A 21,066-nucleotide genomic window follows, 5' to 3' on the forward strand; every position below is an offset into this window, starting at 1 on the left:
TACTTTAATAAGTAAAATGGACATTGGTTTTATGTACAATTTATTTCCCAACACATTAAACTGCTCTGTTTGATGGTGTTACTAAAAGAGGCAGAGGCCATGAGAAGCCCCCTGTTCTGGTGGATGTTCATCACTGTGTGACACATAACACTTCTAGGCTTCGGAGCTGACAGTCTGATGTTATGAGACTTGAAGCATTATAGTGTCTACAGATCTGCAGCAATGCCATGTGTTGGGAGTGTATAGTGATGGATTCAGGATTTCTTCTGCACAGGGAGCAGAGGATAGAAACACAAGTACAGAGAAATCCTAACAGTAGTCTGTGGATAGGGGGAAGGGTCTAGGAGGAATCACATTTCAGTTTGACATCACTAACTCCCATTCAAACAGAAGACAGTATAAAGGCTATTGAAAAGGCAGTCTACGCTGCAGAGGTTGTAACCCTTCAACACATCAGCTGTGAGCAGACTACTGAACCTTCCTATAGACACTTCACTAGCACTGCCAATCACTCACACAGGAGGCTGCCAACTCTAGGAGAGACTGAGCAAGAGGTAAGGAAGGATACACCCAATAGAGAACTTAGATTTTTCTACTACGTTCACCGTTTATCGCTGTGCTGCCTCTATGCAGCTTTCAGTAATGCAAACGACACTTAACTCCCTTTTCTGTAATTTGTTTCCATTCTTCTTTGGTGCAAACAATTGCATACTGCCAGTAAGGGAACACTAATTACATTTTTAAATATTTGTCTTTCTAAGCAGCTATAGTTTAATTTCCAGGGATATTTATCTATTTAAAAATAAGAAGTTTTTTTTCCAATGACAGGTTTCAACAATTTGTTTAAGAATATTTTCTGTCTTTAATTACATATTGCAAATTATTTATAAAAAGGCACAACAACCAGCGTTCACTTTGTGTGAGTTTCAATACATACTTGTGTAAGCTGTTGGTTGGTTGCTATAAGTTATTGCAAATTGTGGCTCTTTGTACTGCTGTCTGCTGTATTGATTATTATAGGTTATTGCAAGTGATGGCTGTTTGCATGGTTGGCTTCACACTGATCAACATAGGCTATTGTAAATTATGGCTCTTTGCATTACTGTCGTCTCGTGGGTTGATGCAGGTAATTGCAAATTAGTGCTCCTTGCATTTCTGGCTACTCATTGATTGCTATACGTTATTGGAAGTTATGGCTCTTGGCATTGCTGGCTTCTTATTGACAAATATAGGTTATTGCATATCATGACTCATTGCATTGCTGGCTTCTCTTTGATCGATATGTGATTGCAAATTATGGCTCTTTGGATTACTGAATTCTCATTAATTGGTATAGGTTATTGCAAGTGATGGCTGTTTGCATGGCTGGCTTCTCACTGATCAATATAGGTTATTGCATTTTATGGCTCTTTGCATTGCTGGCTTCTCATTGATCGATATGTGATTGCAAATTATGGGTCTTTGCGTTGCTGACTTCTTATTGATTTATTTAGGTTATTGCAAATTATGGTTCATTGCATGGCTGGCTTCTCCTTGTATGATATAGGGTATTTAACATTATGGCTCTGCATTGCTTGCTTCTCATTGATAGATGTGTTACTGCAAAATTATGGCTCTTTGCATTGCTGGATTCTCATTTAGGTTATTGCAAATTATGCCTCTGCATTGCTGGCATGTCGTTGACCGTTATAGGTCGTTGCAAATTATAGCTGTTTGCATTGCTGGTTTCTTGTTAGTTGCTATGGATTATTGAACTCAGTGCTTTTGGTTTGCCAATTTTGGCCCTTGGCATTCCTAATTTCTGATTGGTTGTTAAGAGTTACTACATAATGGGAGTTATTTACAAAAGGCAAATCCACTTTGCACTACAAGTGCAAAGTGCACTTGAAATTGCACTGAAAGTGCACTTGGAACTGCAGTCGCTGTAGATCCGAGTGGGTCATGCAGGGAAAATAAAAAAACAGCATTTTAGCTTGCACATGATTGGATAATACAATCAGCAGAGCTTCCCCTCATTTCAGATTTACCCCTCAGATTTATAGAGACTGCACTTCCAAGTGCAATTTCAGTGCAATTTCAATTGCACTTTGCACTTTAGTTTGCACTTGTAGTCAAATAGACACAGACATCTGTGTCTGATTTCGGTTGTTGAGCTGTGTATCATAAATTTAAAACATTTTCCAAAGTTGTAAGTAATCGTATACAGGCTTACGCAGGTAACACAATGTAAGCAGCATGATGTTTGAGGCAAGGAAAACTATAATAGCCAGATTTCAGTGCAATGTAATTAAATCATTTAAAACAAACCTGTCAATTTTTAACCGTTACAAAACTGCATTTATAAATAATTGCAAAAACTAGGGGCAGGGGTGTCTGTACAAAACTTTTATTATTATACAGGATTTATATAGCGCCAACGGTTTGCACAGCGATTTACAACATGAAGGCAGACAGTAAACTTACAATACAGGAGGGATCAGAGGGCCCTGCTTGTTAGAGCTTACAATCTAGAATAAGAACCCTAGCAGCCCTGAAACCCAGGGAGCTCTAATGTGCAAATTCTGACATCTCCTGGAGAAGTGAAACCCAGACCTGCCCTCTGGCGCCTCCTGAAGCTTACTCCTGGCTGGTCATGCCACCTATCACTGGAATGGGCAAAGAGGGAATTGAGTAAAGCAAGGGTGGTCAGAACAGCTCCCAGCTACCAGAAGAAGTCCCTGGTTTGCTAAATTTTGGATGATCCGAGGGTGTCCATGAAGCTGCTGAGATATACCTGCAGGTATCACTGAGTGCTGATATTTGATTCCTGTAACCTATTATGTAGATTTTTCAGTTTGTTGGGTTTCCTTTAAGAGGTGATTTTTGTATTGGTTTCCAGTGAGTCCCTACACATTTTTCATTATGACTGTTTTTGGCAATACCAAAGTTAGATTGATCTGGTTGTAAATAATTAGGTTCAGTGACATTTGCTAAGTGCATGAGTTCAATGCAACCAATCAGCAACCATATTTTAGAGTTCCAACTGCTCTAAACTGTTGGAAGGTTAAATCCTCTTGATTGATTACTTTGGGACTTTGCTCTGCATAAACTCACATTTATGTACTTGCTACTGTTTTTTCTAACCTTGAGTGAAATGTCACACTGTCTGAGTATCTGTTGTATACTATTTAACATTTTTGTGGCATTCTCTATGATGCCTGTTTTATGTTTTACTCTTTCTGTGCCATGAAGTACCAGACTGTATGCTAGTGAACAGCAGGCTATGAATGTGGTCTGTTTGCTGTCCATGGTTGGGAGGTTTGGCTAAAGAATGAGGCAAGTGAGTATGCTAGTAAAGTTCCTTCTGCTCTGTGATCTTGATGTAATCCAGAAGAATGTAAAAACACTTTGCTTAAGACCAAAACAAATAAAAGCAGCCTTATCGGAATTCCTTGCAGCAGACTGTCAGCTGTTTTAGATGCTAAAATCCTATATAATCTTCTAAAAAGCTGTGGCAATAGCAACTCTACAAGTTTGGTTTTATGTATAAAGGTTATCTGGGTGCTATTTAATACTTTTTTTTTATTGCTTTCAGTAGATTAGAAAAATTGGAATGTGGTTTCCTTTTAAAGCATATGGACCAAATTTTTCTATTTTCATATACCTGACACGTATAATTAAAACCAGAGGACTTTCAGAGTTTCCTGAACAGTCTGCCAATCATGTCACTTTTTGTAATAGTTTAAAGAAATGCTGTGGACATTTCATTCTTCGAGCTGAGTGGTTTTCCAGCTAGATTACATAAAAAACACACATCTTGGCTAATTATTACTATTTCCATCATTGCACATTTTATGTTTTTGCTTTTTGCTTCACTCAAAGGAAGACGTGTGCTATGGTAGGCATTTCCTGGTTCCAGACTGTATAAGTTGGAAGTTTAAGACTGGGAAGAGGGGCCATTGTGCAGTCTTGCACTTCAGGACCCTGATCCATCCTGCCAAGTATAGCACGCTGCTGGCTGCACTAAGTGGAAACTGGATCTATAGGATGCCAAGCAGCAATGGTGCCAGCCAGTTAGTCTTGAAAATATCGTCCCAGCTTTCTCTGTGTCGTACTCTAGAAACCTGTTGAGCTTGAAATGGTATTTGTCAAAGTTGGCCCAAGTACAGATCTCATCTTCTTACGTGGGCCTTCTACGTATAGACCTGGTGTTCAGAAAGGTTGCTAAAGGCAATTTTTCTTGTTGCTCATAGCAACCAAGCAGCATCCTTGACTTATTTTCAAGTCTGGGTTTCAAACACGTGAATATTAAAATGAATTCTGGAAAATGAGTGATTGATATGGGTAACAAAGGTATTAGGTATAGCACACTTTCACACATCAAGCCCATAATGATTCCCAACAAAAAAAGTAATGGTCAGTTCAGACTTTTTGAAAAGTTAACATTCAGAAAAATGTGTGTTTTAACACAAAACACAGCTGTGTGTGTGGTGCCTTACAGTGTTATTTATTGTGAATGGCACCTAAATGCACTGTGCAGTAGTGGAAAAAGGCATCCACACTATAACACGTCATAATGCACAAACCATGGGTGAGATTTACTAAAATTGAAGCACTTAGGCCTCATGCACACTGGATGTTATAAAAATGTCAGTAGCGTTAGCTGTAGAAAGAGTTTTGCATAATTTTTGCAGTAGCGTTTTTTTAGCTGTAGCGTTTTTTAGCTTTTTTTTAAACAAAACTATACTCCCACAAAAGCATATGGCTGATAAACGAAAAGCAGCATTTTATGTTTTTAATCTTTTTTCAGAGTTAGAGCGTTTTTACAGCTGAAAAACTCTTCTTAAAATCCACTAGTTTTGTTTTTTTTTTTTCCAGCCAGAAAACGCCCTGCTGATAACAGCCTATGTGTGCTTGGACAGATAGGATAACATGTTGAGGAGTTTACTGGCTGCAGAAAAAATGCCTGAAGCCAAAAACCGCAGCTGTAAAAACATGCAATGTCCATGAGGCTGAATCTAGTGCATCTGTGCATGGTAGCCAATCAGCTTCTAACTTCAGCGTGCTCACTTAAGTTTTATTAAGCTTTGACAATAAAACCTGGAAGCAGAGCTACACCAGATTTTGCACTTTGCAGTTTTAGTAACCCCTCCCCCCAATGTGTTGGGTTGTAAAAAAAAAGTGTCAGGCATGTTTTTGCCTGCGTTGTAGTGCATTGGCAATCTATTCAAAGTGAATGGGTTTGCCTTATTGAAATGTGTGTTAAAGCAGTGCAGAAGTCTGAATCCAACCTTAGGGGCCTACTCATATTTCTTCACATGACAATGTGCATACTAACCGTATGGTGCAGTGTGCTGTTGTGCCATTTACTTTTAAACCTTAATGCACTAATCCACAATGAAAAAACTCTCTTTTGTTATGTCTTTTTGCACAGCTACCTTCTCATGTTCCTACAATTAAATTTACAGACATTCCTTTATGGCTTAGGGTTTTGTTACGGCAACAAAGGGCAGTTAAATGTTGTAAAAGTTTAAACACATGACACAAAGATGCAACCAGTAAGAATGTAGCTGGAGATTGGTTGCAGTGAAAGGTCACACAGGTCATGACCTAAAGTGGCAAGACTGTAGGAGGTTATTTGGGGACATCGTCTTTGTGCTTCCAAGTAGGACAATACTGCACCTTTTGCTCTTAGAGTATTTCACTGTGCATTAACAAAATATGGTAGGCTTATTGCACCATGATCAACAGATTAGCTTCTCTGTAAACCTGATACCTGATATATAATCCGTTGGGTTGGAGGAGACACGTGTACAAGGGGCATTGAGCTCAGGGTGGGCTGTAGCTTGAAAAACTGAAGATCTGGTAGGAGGTTTACATGAGTCAATGAGCTCAGGGTGGGTTGTAGTCAGATATATTATGTTTGATGGTCTAGTAGGGAGATATACATACAGCAGTAAGCTCAAGGTGGGCTGCAGCCTGATAGATTAACTGATGAGCTGGTAAGAGGGTTACATGAGGCAATGAGCGCAGGGGAGGTTGTGACCTGATATGTTATATCTGATGGTCTGGAGGAGCAGTAAAAATAAGGTAATGAGCTCAGGGTGGGCACTGGGCATCATTAATAGTTCATTGAGAAGTGGGTCTGTGCCATAATGATAGGAAAGTTGCAGGTTCTGAAAGCACTTATCACTCCTTTAAGTAGACATTGCACTACCATAGAAGGTCTACTCGTTTTTTCAAGACCTTCCTCACAAATTGTAGAAGACAGAAAAAAAGTGGTAAAAAAGGTTGATAATTATACTTTAGCCAGCTTCTGTATTGTATCCTACAAATCCTCCAATGAGTTCCCAGGCATTATGGAGTACACCACATCTCTTGAGAATACCTCCAGCATAGTACAATAGTGTCTTCACTTGAAATTTGGATTACTCATCATCATCCCCGAGATCTTGATGGAAGTATATTAACTAACTTTTTCTGTTCATTTTGCTTGTACATTTTGGGAAGGAGAAGGCTGTGGGACAAAAAAGCAGACATTGCATTTTTTTGTGCAAGGTCTACTTTAAAGTGTCTAAAGCCCATTTTCTTTTTTCTAGTTCTGGATAGAATACTAAAATTATTATTAACACTGTTGGACTGTTTTGTTTTTTGTTTTTTTTTTGCTGTCTTTGTCCTTGCTGTGGAAATTGACCCTCCTTTATTTGTCCTAGTGACCACTGGCACCAGGACTGGAAGTGAGGGAAAATCCACATTTTTGAGTTGATACTGGAACAAGACTAGTGGTGGCATCTTCCAATTAGGACACTTTTACTTGTTGTGGTTGAGAGATTTCCGCTCACTTTTTGATGTGTCTTTGGGACAGGGAGCGAAGGGAAATCTCTCCAATAAGACACAGATGGCAAAAAACTGACAGAGATTTTAACCATTTCTTACTATATCCAAAACAAAAAAAAGTTTTGGTTACTACTATAAAAAAGCTACATGCTGCATTACTAGTTGTTCTGAAAGTCTGTAATAGCTCTGCATGATGTAAGGGCCTATTTCTATCTATAAAGTCTGTTGTAGTGAGTTAACATGTATTGCAACATGTGCTAATGTGCTTTGCATTAAGGCATTACATTCATTTATGAATTGACTCTTTAACCACTTGCCGACCGCACGCCGTCTGACGGTGGCTGTATGGCACTCCTGCGTGAATCGCCGTAGCTGTACTGTGGGCGCTTTAAGGAGTATAGGGGCGCGTGCCTGCTACGTGACGTAGGAGCCAATGCGCGTGGCCACTAGCTACCTGCGATTGCTCCTGAGAAGGACAAAATGGAGATCTGTCAATGTAAACAGACAGATCTCCGTTCTGTCAGGGGGGTAGAGACAGACCGTCTGCTCTTAGTACTTAGTAGCACCGATCAGTCTCCTCCTCCAGTCAGTCCCATCCCCCCACAGTTAGAAACACGCTGAAGGAACACGCTTAACCACTTGATCGCCCCCTAATGTTAACCCCTCCCTGCCACTGACATTTTGTACAGTAATCAGTGGCTATTTTTAGCTCTGATCACTGTATAAATGTCAATGGTCCCAAAATAATGTCAAAAGTGTCCGATCTGTCTGCCGCAATGTTGCAGTCCCGATAAAAAACGCAGTTCGCCACCATTACTAGTAAAAAAAAAAAAAAAATGGTAATACAAATGCCATAAATCTGTCCCCTATTTTGTAGACGCTATAACTTTTGCGCAAAACAATCAATATATGCTTATTGCAACTTTGTTTACCAAAAATATGTGGAAGAATACATATCGGCCTAAACTGAGGAAGAAATTTGTTTTTTTTATATATTTTTTGGGGGATATTTATTATAGCAAAAAGTAAAAAATATTGCTTTTTTTTCAAAATTGTCGGTCTTTTTTTGTTTATAGTGCAAAAAATAAAAACCGCAGAGGTGATCAAATGCCACCAAAAAAGCTCTATTTGTGGGGAAAAAAGGATGTAAATTTTGTCTGGGTACAACATCGCACGACCGCGTATTGTCAGTTAAAGCGATGCAGTGCCATATCACAAAAAAATGGCCTGGTCATAAAGGGGGTAAATCCTTCCAGGGCTGAAGTGGTTACCAGACCAATTAATACATAAGACATGTTTATTTCCAATGCACTGTGTGTGTGCTGTGGTTTGTTTTGCCCTTTACTGTACAATGCATTAGGGAGCCATTCACAATATATGACATTGCAGTGCACTGCAGTAAGACAGAAGGGTTGACACATGTTTCTACAAAACCTACGTGTGGCCCTAGGTCTTGAGGTTTGACTTTAGCAATTGTAGCAGGTCTCGGGGCCCTTGAGGCCCGATGATGACTTCCAGGTCTAGGGACAGCTGACATCCTTCTGTGTAGAGTGGGTTATGAGGCATGGTGGGTGTAATGTAAGATAGATTCATGGGCGCCAGACACTTCTTGAATGCAAAGATTTATTGTCTCTTAAACAGAACAGTGGGAGAGCGGGTTAGGGCCAGGACACCCTTTGGTAGTTGCAATGTTAATTTGGCAGATTCCTATAGGTAGACAGCCATGCAGGAAAAGGCATCCAGTAAGACACCACATCTGCAGGGGTAGGACCGCTGTCTCCTATAGCAACAATCTTGAACAGTTTCTAACAAAGGTTGTAATGAACTTATTCTACTATAATACGTCATCTACAATCTCCCATTGTAGACCTTCACTCAACTGAGCTCCTAGTCTTTCACTAGACTTGCTGATCCACTGCCACTGGATCCCCTGAGCTCAACCAATCTTCTCCTTCAGTATCTTCCTCAAGCGTCAGCCCCCGCATCCCTGTTGGGTCCCTAGCTTGGCACTCACAGATATTTCTTCAAGCATCACCCCACTAGCCTGCTTGGTCCCTGGCTTGGCACACAATATTATTGCTCTGCAAGCGTCACCTCCACTGGCTGAGTCCCTGGCTTGACATCTGCTGAAGTTTCCCAATTCTTCACTGTCCCCAGTTGGTGAGAGTACTTGCTTCAGCTACTCACAGTGGTCCCTGGTAGTAAGGTGAATGGTCCCTTAGTGGCAACAGCTTACCCTCTACCTCCGACCACGAATAAGCTCTCCGGGCAGCAGAACCATTACTTCTGGTTGGACTGCAAGCCACAATCCCAACCCTACGCTGCTCTCTTGCTTCTGGATAGGCCCTCAAACAGCCTAATGCAAAAGTGTGAACAAGATATGGTGAAAAATACTCCTGCGCTAGTGAGATCGTTTGCTGTAAAACAAAGGTAGTATTGTAGTCAGAGATAGGACTGGGGGAGATGATGGAGCGTGTCCCGCTGCCTTAGCTGACCAGGGGTGGTCTGGAAAGGACTGTTTAGTAGGAAGTGGGTGGAAGGCGCGTGATCAGACGCTTACATCAAGAAATGTATGGTTTATTTATGTAAAAGAATACAGACATATAGTCATATAGATATAAAATCATACAAATACTACATAATATTAAAAAAAAAAAAGGAAAAACAGGTAACAAAATAAGTACTAGGAAGTTAAAATTGGGGTGTGCCCATATTGAGGCAGGTATTTAAGAAAGGCTGACGCGTTTCGAGGAAAACCTCTTCATCAGTGCCAGGAGAACTGGAGCACAGTCTGTATGGGCCGGTAGGCCGACATGTGTACATGGGGAGAGGTGGTGTTGCTAGTAGGAGGATGTGTCCTGTGATGGACAATTGATTATTCCAAGTTCCATACCCAGGTGTTCTATGGATGTAAATAGATTGTATTTTCTTTTTGCGGTGCTGTTAGGCTGTCAGATGTGCCTGTCTCAGGAGAAGTGTGTAGACACAGCTGCAAACTGTAAAGATCCTTTGGAGTGGAGAGCCGTGTGATCCTGGCAGCAGAAGGGGGGGAGGAGGAGGAGGAGGTATCCTTGAGGCGGCTGATGCCTGGATAGAAAGCGTCTTGCTGCCTAGGGATAGGAAAACCTTTCCTATCCCTAGGCAGCAAGACGCTTTCTATCCAGGCATCAGCTGCCTCAAGGACACCTCCTCCTCCTCCTCCTCCTCCCCCCCTTCTGCTGCCAGGATCACACGGCTCTCCACTCCAAAGGATCTTTACAGTTTGCAGCTGTGTCTACACACTTCTCCTGAGACAGGCACATCTGACAGCCTAACAGCACCGCAAAAAGAAAATACAATCTATTTACATCCATAGAACACCTGGGTATGGAACTTGGAATAATCAATTGTCCATCACAGGACACATCCTCCTACTAGCAACACCACCTCTCCCCATGTACACATGTCGGCCTACCGGCCCATACAGACTGTGCTCCAGTTCTCCTGGCACTGATGAAGAGGTTTTCCTCGAAACGCGTCAGCCTTTCTTAAATACCTGCCTCAATATGGGCACACCCCAATTTTAACTTCCTAGTACTTATTTTGTTACCTGTTTTTTCCTTTTTTTTTTTTTTTAATATTATGTAGTATTTGTATGATTTTATATCTATATGACTATATGTCTGTATTCTTTTACATAAATAAACCATACATTTCTTGATGTAAGCGTCTGATCACGCGCCTTCCACCCACTTCCTACTAAACAGTCCTCAAACAGCCTAGCAGCCAGATGTCTCTGGGATAGGCCTTTGGGCTCTGGCCTAGCAGCCCGGGGCTAAACGACACATGTCCACCCAGACAGCCGTCCAGGTGGCACAGAACCCCGATCACCTGACCTCACCAAAATAAATAGGCTCTCCCATCAGGCCAAGGGACTTAAGAAAAGCCCTGCCCATTGGCTGGGACACCCCATCTATTCCTAATCTGTCCTTGCAATGCCCTTGTCTTATCTAATGCCACCAGTTACTCAGCCATCTAGTTACAGAAGAGAGAAGTGCAGCAATTCCAGAGTTAGGGTGAAACCAATTGACCTCCTATCAATCGGCCAAGGCAACTATCACTTGGCAGGTAAATTTGCTAGCAACCCTGCCTAAACATCAGGGTGGTACACAATTGTAATATAAATAAAGTTTTTGGTGGAGGCAGAGCCAAGAACCCTAGCAGAAACGTCCTTATTTCTAGTCTGAAGATTTTGAGGCTTGAGAGCCCAGGAGTTTGTTGTAAGCATATCCTTTGTTGATATAAGAAGCCGGAGAGTGGTTAAATATCCAAATACTTATTAAATAAGTATTTACCCAGCAGAGAAAAATCAGTTTTAGATGGCCAGCAAATTTAAAACACTTAATTTTTGAAGCAGTTGTTTGCTAAGTCTTTACAGAAAGACAATCTGTTGCACAAGTGGGCAAATTAACTTAGTGCATTTTGTTGAGGAAAGAACTCTCTGCACAACGATGACATCACACAGATTCAGATTTATTGGAAGTCAACAATTATGACAGTCCATGGCCTTGGAAATCTTCCCTCTAACGCACTTCACCCAAAAAAGGCGTGCTCATTGGTGTGCAGAAAGTTCCTTTCTTTTGTTTATGCATTGAAGCATGAGTGGTTCCATGAACCATCTGTACCCGGCATGGAGGGCACAGCGGGAGAAATTTAACTTGAGCATGGAGATTTTCTATATACACATTGGTTCCAGCAAATTTTGTTATTGCATAGTATAGTACACCAAGGGCAATAGGTGCAAAAATGGTAAACTCTACCAAATTCCTGGGGTGTATAAGTGACACTTTTAGGATTAAATATAATTCTCTGTTTTGTAAAAGTCTTCCGCCTTCCATTTAGAGAATTCCCTAAATGACTCAATGCATTCGCTTCTTTATAGAGCAGAGAGCGTCACTTCAGCCTTGTCTGTGGCTGGGTACTACATTCTCAAAACAAGCTGATTCACTACCAGTAAAGGGCTCTTGCTAGGACTTGTATTTATATATGTATGACAGCATAGGTTTCCAAGGCCTATTATTTCTATTCTTCTCAATTCTTCTCAATTGTTTGGTACTATTAGCCATTAAGAAGGGATTACAAGAAAAAAGGGTTAGCTCATAAAACCAGACACAAATCAAGTTTACTATTGAACCAGAAAAGCTACAAAATATATTGAAGAATAACCCAGCAGAACAATCCCATCTGTCTGCCTATATAAACCTGCCATCCTGCATTTCACATTGACAGCAATACCAAATATATGTATGAAGCTTCATTTCCAAATGAAAAGTTACAGGCTGAAGTAATCGCCCTGTGTTCTCTCTGAATGTGTCTATGTTTATTAGCAGTAAATGGAACACCATGACATGCTGTATTAGGTATGTGAATATGGACCTTTGCAGATTTTGTTTGTTTTAGCACACTTTGTTCCTAAAAGGTAAGTACACATACAGTATAGATTTATGTTGTACAGTGTCATATATTTTATACTCAAATTGGTCATAAAGTAACTTTATGTGTTCACATGAATGCATTCCTGAGATGTCACAATTTAAAGCAACAGTATCATTTTTCAGAAAAAGCTTTACCTTTTTTAATAAAAAAAACAGTCCTTGAGCTTTGGGGGGGGGGGGGAGGAGACATGGCCTTGGCTCTTTGAAGGCAGGAAAGCATGTCCCTCAGTCTCCTCTTTCCCCCAGTGATTAGACTGCATTATAATTTTGTAGCAAGTCACAAGATGAGAAACTGCGACCAGGGGCTGACACATGTCAGAACTTTGTGAGCAAACACAAGGATTTAAATTATTGTGTCTTCTATGAGACATTATGATAGTTCAAAAATAGATGTTGACCCCACATGATGCTTCAGCACTACTGCATTTGAAGAGAAGTTTTTCAGCTGTAAAAATGCTATAACGCTGAAAAATGCGGCTATCCATTTGTTTATGAGCTATTTTGCGCCTCAAGCTTTTGTGGCAGTATAGTTTTGCTGAAAAACGCAAATGCTAAAAAATGTGGTAAACCCTAATGCAAAAAACGCTGCAAAAACATGGCATTCTAACGCACTGGCGTTTTTATAACGTCCAGTGTGCATGAGGCCTTAGGAAAACCATTTACCACTGACATGGGTGCTTAAAATGATCAGCTTTTATTTTTTCATGTAAATTTTGATTTGACAACTATAAAATAAAATGTCACAAATTAAGCAATACTACAGTGTTGGAAACCATATTAGTATGATTCAGAATCAGGTTTTACTGTTTTAATGTTTAGTATAAAATGCATTGTAAACACGAATGGGAGATCAGTGGTCTTTGAGCACTTTGTTAGATTTAGTAATGTGTAGCAGCATAAAGTCAGGAACCTTTTATCACTGTCCCTTGCCTGGATAATACATATAATCATTCAAGATGGCTGTACAAATAATACAAGCTTTTTTTTGTTTTGCTTACAGTAGTAAATAGTTTAAAGCTCTGTAAATTTATTGTTTCCTGGTTGCTCCCTTTGGTAGATTTTGCTTCACTTCCTGTCCTTGAGACAAGTGAGAGGAAATTTCTACAGAGTAAGGGGAATTCCACTCTTAGGCCCCTTTCACACAGCTGATTGGATAAGGTCCCCCTGTCAGTTTTTTAGGCGGGCCTGATTGGCAGGTGGAGGGTGTGAACGAACTTGTGTTCTACCTTTTCGGTCCGCTAAAAAAATGGAAGGGGGATCTGTCCTCTTCCATTAAAGCAGATCAGAGGGTAGTCGGGTGTAAATGGACAGCAGAGTCCAGTCACAACTGGCCGCTATAGAGCAAACTCTGTTTGTGTCCGCTCTGCAGAAACTGAGCAGACACGGATGTGTCATCCACCTACTTTGCTCTGAACAGCTGTTCAGAACAAAATCTGTGAAAGGGGCCTTAAGCTGGGTACACACAGGCCGAAAATCACCTAAAAATGATGATCAAGCATGCTGAAAAACCAGCATCCGATCAGAGTTTGCAGACTATGGCTGCGAGCGCTGATCTGTGGTGTTCTGAAAGGGGGACTGCTCCCCACCAGAGCAAATAACTCAGCAGGGATATCGCTGCATTAACATCCAATGTGTTAGTTTGGCGATCTGTACATTTTTTTTTCTTTTTGTTCAGCCTGCTGGGTTGAATAAAATAAAAAACTTCCCGTGTGTACCCAGCTAAGAGGTGCCCCTATTGGAAGATTTTCCCTCACCTCTGGTGACAAATTTTTGGTTTATCATTATTTACTACAGTGAGGGAGAAAAGTAATTGACCCCCTGCTGATTTTGTACGTTTGCCCACTGACAAAGAAATGATCAGTCTATAATTTTAATGGTAGGTTTATTTTAACAGTGAGAGATAGAATAACAACAAAAATATCCAATTGATTTGCATTTTAATGAGTGAAATAAGTATTTGATCCCCTATCAATCAGCAAGATTTCTGTCTCCCAGGTGTCTTCCATACAGGTAACGAGCTGAGATTAGAAGCACTCTCTTAAAGGGAATGCTCCTAATCTCAGCTTGTTACCTGTAAAAAAGACACCTGTCCACAGAAGCAATCAGATTCCAATCTCTCCACCATGGCCAAGACCAAAGAGCTGTCCAAGGATGTCAGGGACAAGATTGTAGACCTACACAAGGCTGGAATGGGCTACCAGACCATCGCCAAGCAGCTTGGTGAGACGGTGACAACAGTTGCTATGATTATTCGCAAATGAAAAAAACACATGTAGCACTAACTCACGGTGGAGCTGCTGGTTTAAGCGGGTCTGTTACCTTCACCTTGCTTCCCTTGGTTTTACCGGCACCGGGTCTAGGGGTTCCGTTGAGTTTACCTCTGGACGACACACACACCAACACTGGAGTACGTTTTCAATGCTTTATTGAACAAACAAACTTTAGGAAGTAGCAGGAAAGAGGCGGAAAAGGAAACTTTCAGGAGAAACTCAAATATCTTCTTATAGAATCTTAGTAACTAATGTCCCGGTAGAATTTAGATAATTAGGTGGAATCAAAAGTCTCTGCCACAGACTTGTTTGGGGGGTAAATCCGTACGATCCTCTGCCACAGGATGTATCAGATTTTCTCTGCAGTGAAAGTCAGTCACAGTGCTTGAACCTTTAAGCCGAACCGGCAACACTATGCTGTATGGAATAGCGGAACAGGAATCTGTTCCGCTATTCCAACATCCACCACCAGGGGGTCCTCCGTTCCACTTGGTGGTGGATGTTGGAATAGCAGAACAGATTTCTGTACACTATCTTATGCTGATATTTCAAGATATCAAGGTGGGAGTTCTGTGAGCTCATTTATGGGATTGAACACCTCTCGCCTTTTTGCTGTGTAGTTTATTTAAACGCATTTTGAAGAAACTTCCTTTTTTGGACATTTATTGAAAAATGCTTGATTAAGAGACAATCACCACATTGAATCTAATGTCCCTGGCTTGTTACACCAGTTCATGGATTAATCACCTTTACACTATATTATTATCCCAACTTACTGGGCACCACTTGCACACTGTTTATTTACCCTGCTTACTGGGCACTTTTTGCACTTTATGTATTGCTGTAGCGTGGAATCATTATATGATTTTATGTATTTATGAGTGGAATGTGAACACTGTTAGATCCTGCTGCAGACGGCTTTTTCACTGTATTTTATTGCACTTTATTGCACGGTACGCACTTTGTTCCTTTTTTAGTTTATGAGGGTTGCCCTCTTAATATTAATTAGTGGATCATTCTGAACACATCTTAGTAGCGCGAGGGCTTTTTATCTTCATTTTGCAGGGAGGTGGAAATATTGTGCTTTGGGGGCTAAGGGGACAGGACAACTTCACTGCATCAAAGGGATGATAAACGGGGTCATGTACCATCAAATCTTGGGTGAGAACCTCCTTCCCTCAGCCGGGGCATTGAAAATGGGTTGTGGATGGGTATTCCAGCATGACAATGATCCAAAACACACGGCCAAGGCAACAGAGTGGCTCAAGAAGAAGCACATTAAGGTCCTGGTGGCCTAGGCAGTCTCCAGACCTTAATTCCATAGAAAACATGTGGAGGAAGCTGAGGGTTCGAGTTACCAAACATCAGCCGAGAAACCTTAATGACTTGGAGACAAAATCCTTCCTGAGATGTGTGCAAACCTAGTGGCCAACTACGAGAAACGTCTGACCTCTGTGATTGCCTATAAGGGTTTTGCCACCAAGTACGAAGTCATGTTTTGTGAAGGGGTCAAAGATTTATTTCACTCATTAAAATGCAAATAAATTTAAAACTTTGTTACAATGCGTTTTTTTGGGTTTTTTTAAATTTTTTTTTCGTTATTCTGTCTCTCACTGTTAAAATAAACCTACCATTAAAATTATAGACTGATAATTTCTTTGTCAGTAGGAAAACGTACAAAATCAGCTGGGGATCAAATACTTTTTTTCCCTCCCTGTATTTGGGTGATAATAAATAGTGACCAGGGCAAATAGTGAGGGTGATTCTATTAAGAAGAGACACCAACAGCAATTAAACTTGACAGAGGTTCTAACCCTTCCATACTTTATCCAAAACTAGATTTGGCTATACATTTACTATTAAAGTGTTATTAAACCCACAACAGTAAAATCAGTCTGTATACGCAGTAGAACATGCTTATACTCACTGTGGAACCTAAGGGGTTAATCCTTTGCTTTGTGTTAAAAGGCTGTTTGATCTTGTCTTCTCTGATCCCGTCCTTCTTCCAGAGTCCCAAAAATACATCCTGATAATACAGAGCCAGGGGGACAGGCTGTGCATGCTCAGTTTGGTGTGTGTTGCTAGAGAGTTTTTATTTTCTTGGGAGGGTGCAGTGTGATCAGCACAGGACCAGACAAAGGGTCAGGGGTCCCGCATCCTAATAGGACATTCAGTGCAGAATGAAAACTCCTCCTACAAGCTTTAACCAGACACTGATAGAAGTCACAAGTCTGCTATATACTGATGAGAAAAAGTATTTAGCAGTTTATATTTACTAAAACCAGGGCTTTTATTTCAGCAGGAACTAGGGGGAACTCAGTTCCACCATCTCTGGCTCAGGTCTTCTGCTCCCTGCTCACCATTATCACTTGGTAACACAGAAGTCCAGCTTCTGCGTTTACAAGTGATAGCTTATCTCCCAGTAGCTCCTCAGATCTCCTGCGCAGATCCCACTGAGTGCCGGACAGGGACAAGGGAGATGCAGAACAGGTGCACAGGCTTCAGTGCAGTCATGGGCAGGAGAGGGTGTGTGGTAGGCTGCACCCTCTGTGGTCTCCATTTTTTCCCTGGTGACCAGTTGTTGATGCTCCTACTGCATAATCTCCCTTGCAAGTGACTGTAGTATAGTGTAGTATGCTGGGAGGTACTACGGGCGGATAGGTGTTTCAGCTTAATATTGCAACAAAGGTAAGATATGTGACAGATAGTGGCGCTTTTAAGGAGGGGGGAGAAAATGAGGGCAGTGGAGGGAGGGGGTTGTATGCAGAGGGAAGAGCTACTATTTGATGCCATTTGGCAGGTATGTGAGTGTGGCGGGCATGGTTGAGTTCCTGCACCTATTCTCTGAGAAAAAAAGCCCTGACTAAAACAATTGCATGTAGTCTGTCCTGTGATGGCCACAGGACGGACTACAGACCTCCCTTCACCTCTAAAGCCCGTGGATACAGTGCGAGGACATTAGGAGAGACCTGAGTGACACCACCCCACTACAGATGAGCATTTTTTTAAACCTGTATCTTGTGAGTGTTGTATCTTGACAATTAAATTGTTTACACTAATACTACACTTAGGTGGCTCTTCCTATCTTTCCCTCCTTTGGTTCATTCCACAGAGCTGGCTTGCTCTGAGGATAGCTGCCGCCATTAATTTATTATATGGACTCATGGACTCGAAGTTCAAGTTTTAGTAGTACTGCTTATGGATTACAATATGGTCTGTTTTTAATGTGCCTCATTACTATTATTTTACACGTATACATTGTATTTGCACCAACAGTTACTGTATTTTCTTCAAAAATATAAACAATTGCTTATTAACAGGTTGTGACAACACATTAACAAGAACAGGAGAAATCCATTTTTGTTTTGAAACACCCTATCCACTTTATCTTGACTTAGACTTTCAGTCTTGAATCTGTCTCTCTACAGTTTGCACAATATATTCCAAGAACATTGTTCTAATGATATTTTTCTACAAATAAAACTCATTCTAGCAAATGAACCTGTTATATAATATATCAAATCTAATATTAGCATATATGTACATAGCATAGTCATTTATTCATTAGTAAAGGATATTTTTTTTCTTTATCAGCATACACTTGTTTTTAAACTGCTACCATCCAGACTGTTGGTGACAGGTTTCCTTGACAATCACCTGATATGACCCATTGACCAAAATTGAGGCAAAGCAGGTTGGTTGTGATTATTATTATAATACAGGGTTGACATAGCCAACAATTTGTGTGGGGCTTTAAAATATAAAGGGAGAGAATACAATTACAATACAATAGGGTTATTAGGAGGGCCCTGCTCACGTGAGCTTACAATCTAACAGGGTGGGGCAAGTGGTACAAAAGGTAATAACTGTGCAACATGAACTGATGGAAGAATTAAGTTCAGTTGTTAGGTGGAAGTAATCGGCTTTCCTGGAGGGATGAGTTTTAAGGGATTGCCTAAAGGTGGGCAGAGTAGGAGATAGGTAGACAGATTGAGGTAGAGAATTCCAAAGGATGGGAGAGGCTCTAGAGGTGAGTATGGGAGGAGGAGAGCAGGACGTTTTAGGAGGGCCAGAGGGAATAGGTAGGGTGATAAGCTTTGGACAGAGTTTTTAGGACACAGGTGAAGTTAGTATTGAGACAGTACCCTGTGTTTTTTGGGCTTCTGGAGCACTCTGCCATCACTGATACTCGCCTATTTTATTCAATACTAGTCAGATTTACCCTAGCTGGTAATTTTGCTCTTATAACCTAGACTTTGTTTAAAGCTACAGTAAATAAATATAGTCCTACTAATACAAGTGGGACTTATTATTAGGCTGACCATAAATAACTCAGTCCTGCTGCAGTCCGACAGCATAATGCCAATGCCCAGGTGAGGGCTAGGCCTTTGAGGAGTACCTATAAGGATCGCTTTTTGTATTACACACAGGGATTTCGCAATTTGTTGAAAGTTTCTGTGTGATCTAGTTGATCCTTTTCTCTTTCCAAAATGAAGACGGAAAGCATGTGTTTTCAATGTCTGTTTGGTCAGTTAGAACAGCTGTATGGAAATATCAGTGTTACAGATGACAGGCAGATGTCTCACTTAACACAGTTCTTAGGGAGTCTTCTGCCAGTTTATAGTTAGAGTTTATGTACGAGCAACAAGCTTCAAGTTACCAGAATCATAGTTCACAAAGGGCTATGGATTCTCCTGTGCTGCACTGATTGGCCCAGCTATGTCACATGTTCCACCATACTCAAAAGTACAGCGTGTTTGCTTTGGTTCCTGGTGCTGAATAGGCAGGTGGAAGAGTGAGGAAAGGTAAGTATATGTTATGGATGAAGGGGTGTTGAAGAAAATCTCAATAAGCTATGCATAGGTTTGCTTTGAGGTACAGTACACACAAACATTAGAAAATGTTTAAATGATTCACCTGTTTACGATTGAATTGGAATCATTTTCTATGTTGGTGTGCCCTTCCACGAGCCTGGATGATGCTTCCTGACTAATTTTGGGGGAAAGCCAATCTGCTAGTATTGATATTTCCAGTTCGTCACTGTTGTTTTCACCCCATGACAGCGGGTACCCCCTGGGTTCCCCCCTCCGTTCCCAGTTGGCACACACATGCAATTTAATCCAATGTGAGCTTCATGCTTCTAGAAAAACAATTGATTAAGGCATCATCTAATGTGGGTAACCAGTTTCAGTTGGCCTCAGACATCAGATAATGGTCTGGTGAGAAAAAACAATCTATCTCCAAATGTCTTTCAACCCAACTTAAGCTAAAAAAGGACCATTTTTGCATGCAGGAGGAAGAGGGGAAATACAGCTGACATGCTCTAGATAGTCCTGGCACCAACTGAGCACAGGAAAAACAACATTGGTCAGACTAAGCTTTTTAACTTGTCCAATTGCTTTGGTTGAAACCTTCTGAAAATGACTATAGACAAGTGATTGTCCCTCAGTCTTGTAAAAAAATATAATGATCTGTAAACATGTTTATTCAATAGACCACCTCATATATACAGTACAGAGTAGACAGAGAATAAGAACTGACTATAGTGTCACCTCTAATGCCATGGGCAATATATAATTGAAAAAGACAAATGTCACATGGTAACTGTATTCCTATGCTTGGATTCCTTCAATCGTTAATAGAAAACAGTTGTCAGTGCAAGCAACAGAGGAATTCTGACTTGACACCAAGCATGAAAACAAACCCAAAAAGAACTCCTGGTCTATGCTAGGCATCTCAGTGAAAGCCTATACTGTATATGCAATCAGGGCCACATTTAACAGTAAAGGCAAAAGGGGCTACTGCCCCAGGCCTAGTAGTCTAGGGTGAGCAGAAGACCCCAGGATAAGAAGTCTCCTCAATTGTGTCCCAGGTTTAAAAAAATCATACCCCACCCTTCTCCACGGCTGGCAGTATGTTATTGATATGCCACAGCTCTGCCATGTCTCTGCGTAGGATCCTAGCTGCAAGAGAAGAAAGAGGTGCCATGCCGTATGGGACCATAATTCCCAATCAAAAGTCTTGACGAGAGCTGTGGGTGACAGTGTGCTGGGAGCATACAGTGAACATCTCTTGCCACTGTGGACACATACGTTTGTAGAAGAGCAGCTGTAGCTGCGGTTACAGTAAGTAGCTCATAATTTGGGCAGTACAAGGGAAGTAGGCTGGGGAGGAAAAGTGCAGTGTCTGCATGTACTTACAGTATGTCTGCATGGATAGGCTCCTTCCTGATCCCCCTGCCTACCTTGCTAGTACACCAGGCTGTACTAATTTCTTATATACCTGTTATTTCCTATTTCAAGCTCTGATCCCTCTTCCAAACAATTCAGAAACAGCATCACATTCCTATAATTCATTTTTAATGTAGTGGTTTCAAAAATAGCTAAAGTAATATAAAAGGTTTCATTATATTAATGTAATGCATTTTAATAGCTATATGGATGTGGAGAATGCAGTTCCTTCCCTCTCTTTTTCTAATTCCCCAAGTGCCTGTTCCAGATGGTTTT

General features: G+C 40.9%; 1 protein-coding gene across 1 annotated transcript in view; it reads left to right on the forward strand.

The window, feature by feature from the left end:
* The first annotated feature begins 350 nt into the window (after positions 1-350).
* KAZALD1 (Kazal type serine peptidase inhibitor domain 1) overlaps positions 351-21,066 on the forward strand; it is a 99,033-nt gene continuing 78,317 nt past the window's right edge. The window contains exon 1 of the mRNA XM_073596171.1: positions 351-554. The gene's annotated coding sequence lies outside the window, so the exon portion shown is untranslated. The remainder of the gene's footprint in view (positions 555-21,066) is intronic.

The sequence above is a fragment of the Aquarana catesbeiana genome, linkage group LG08 (assembly GCF_042186555.1).
Source record: "Aquarana catesbeiana isolate 2022-GZ linkage group LG08, ASM4218655v1, whole genome shotgun sequence".
NCBI lineage: Eukaryota > Metazoa > Chordata > Amphibia > Anura > Ranidae > Aquarana > Aquarana catesbeiana.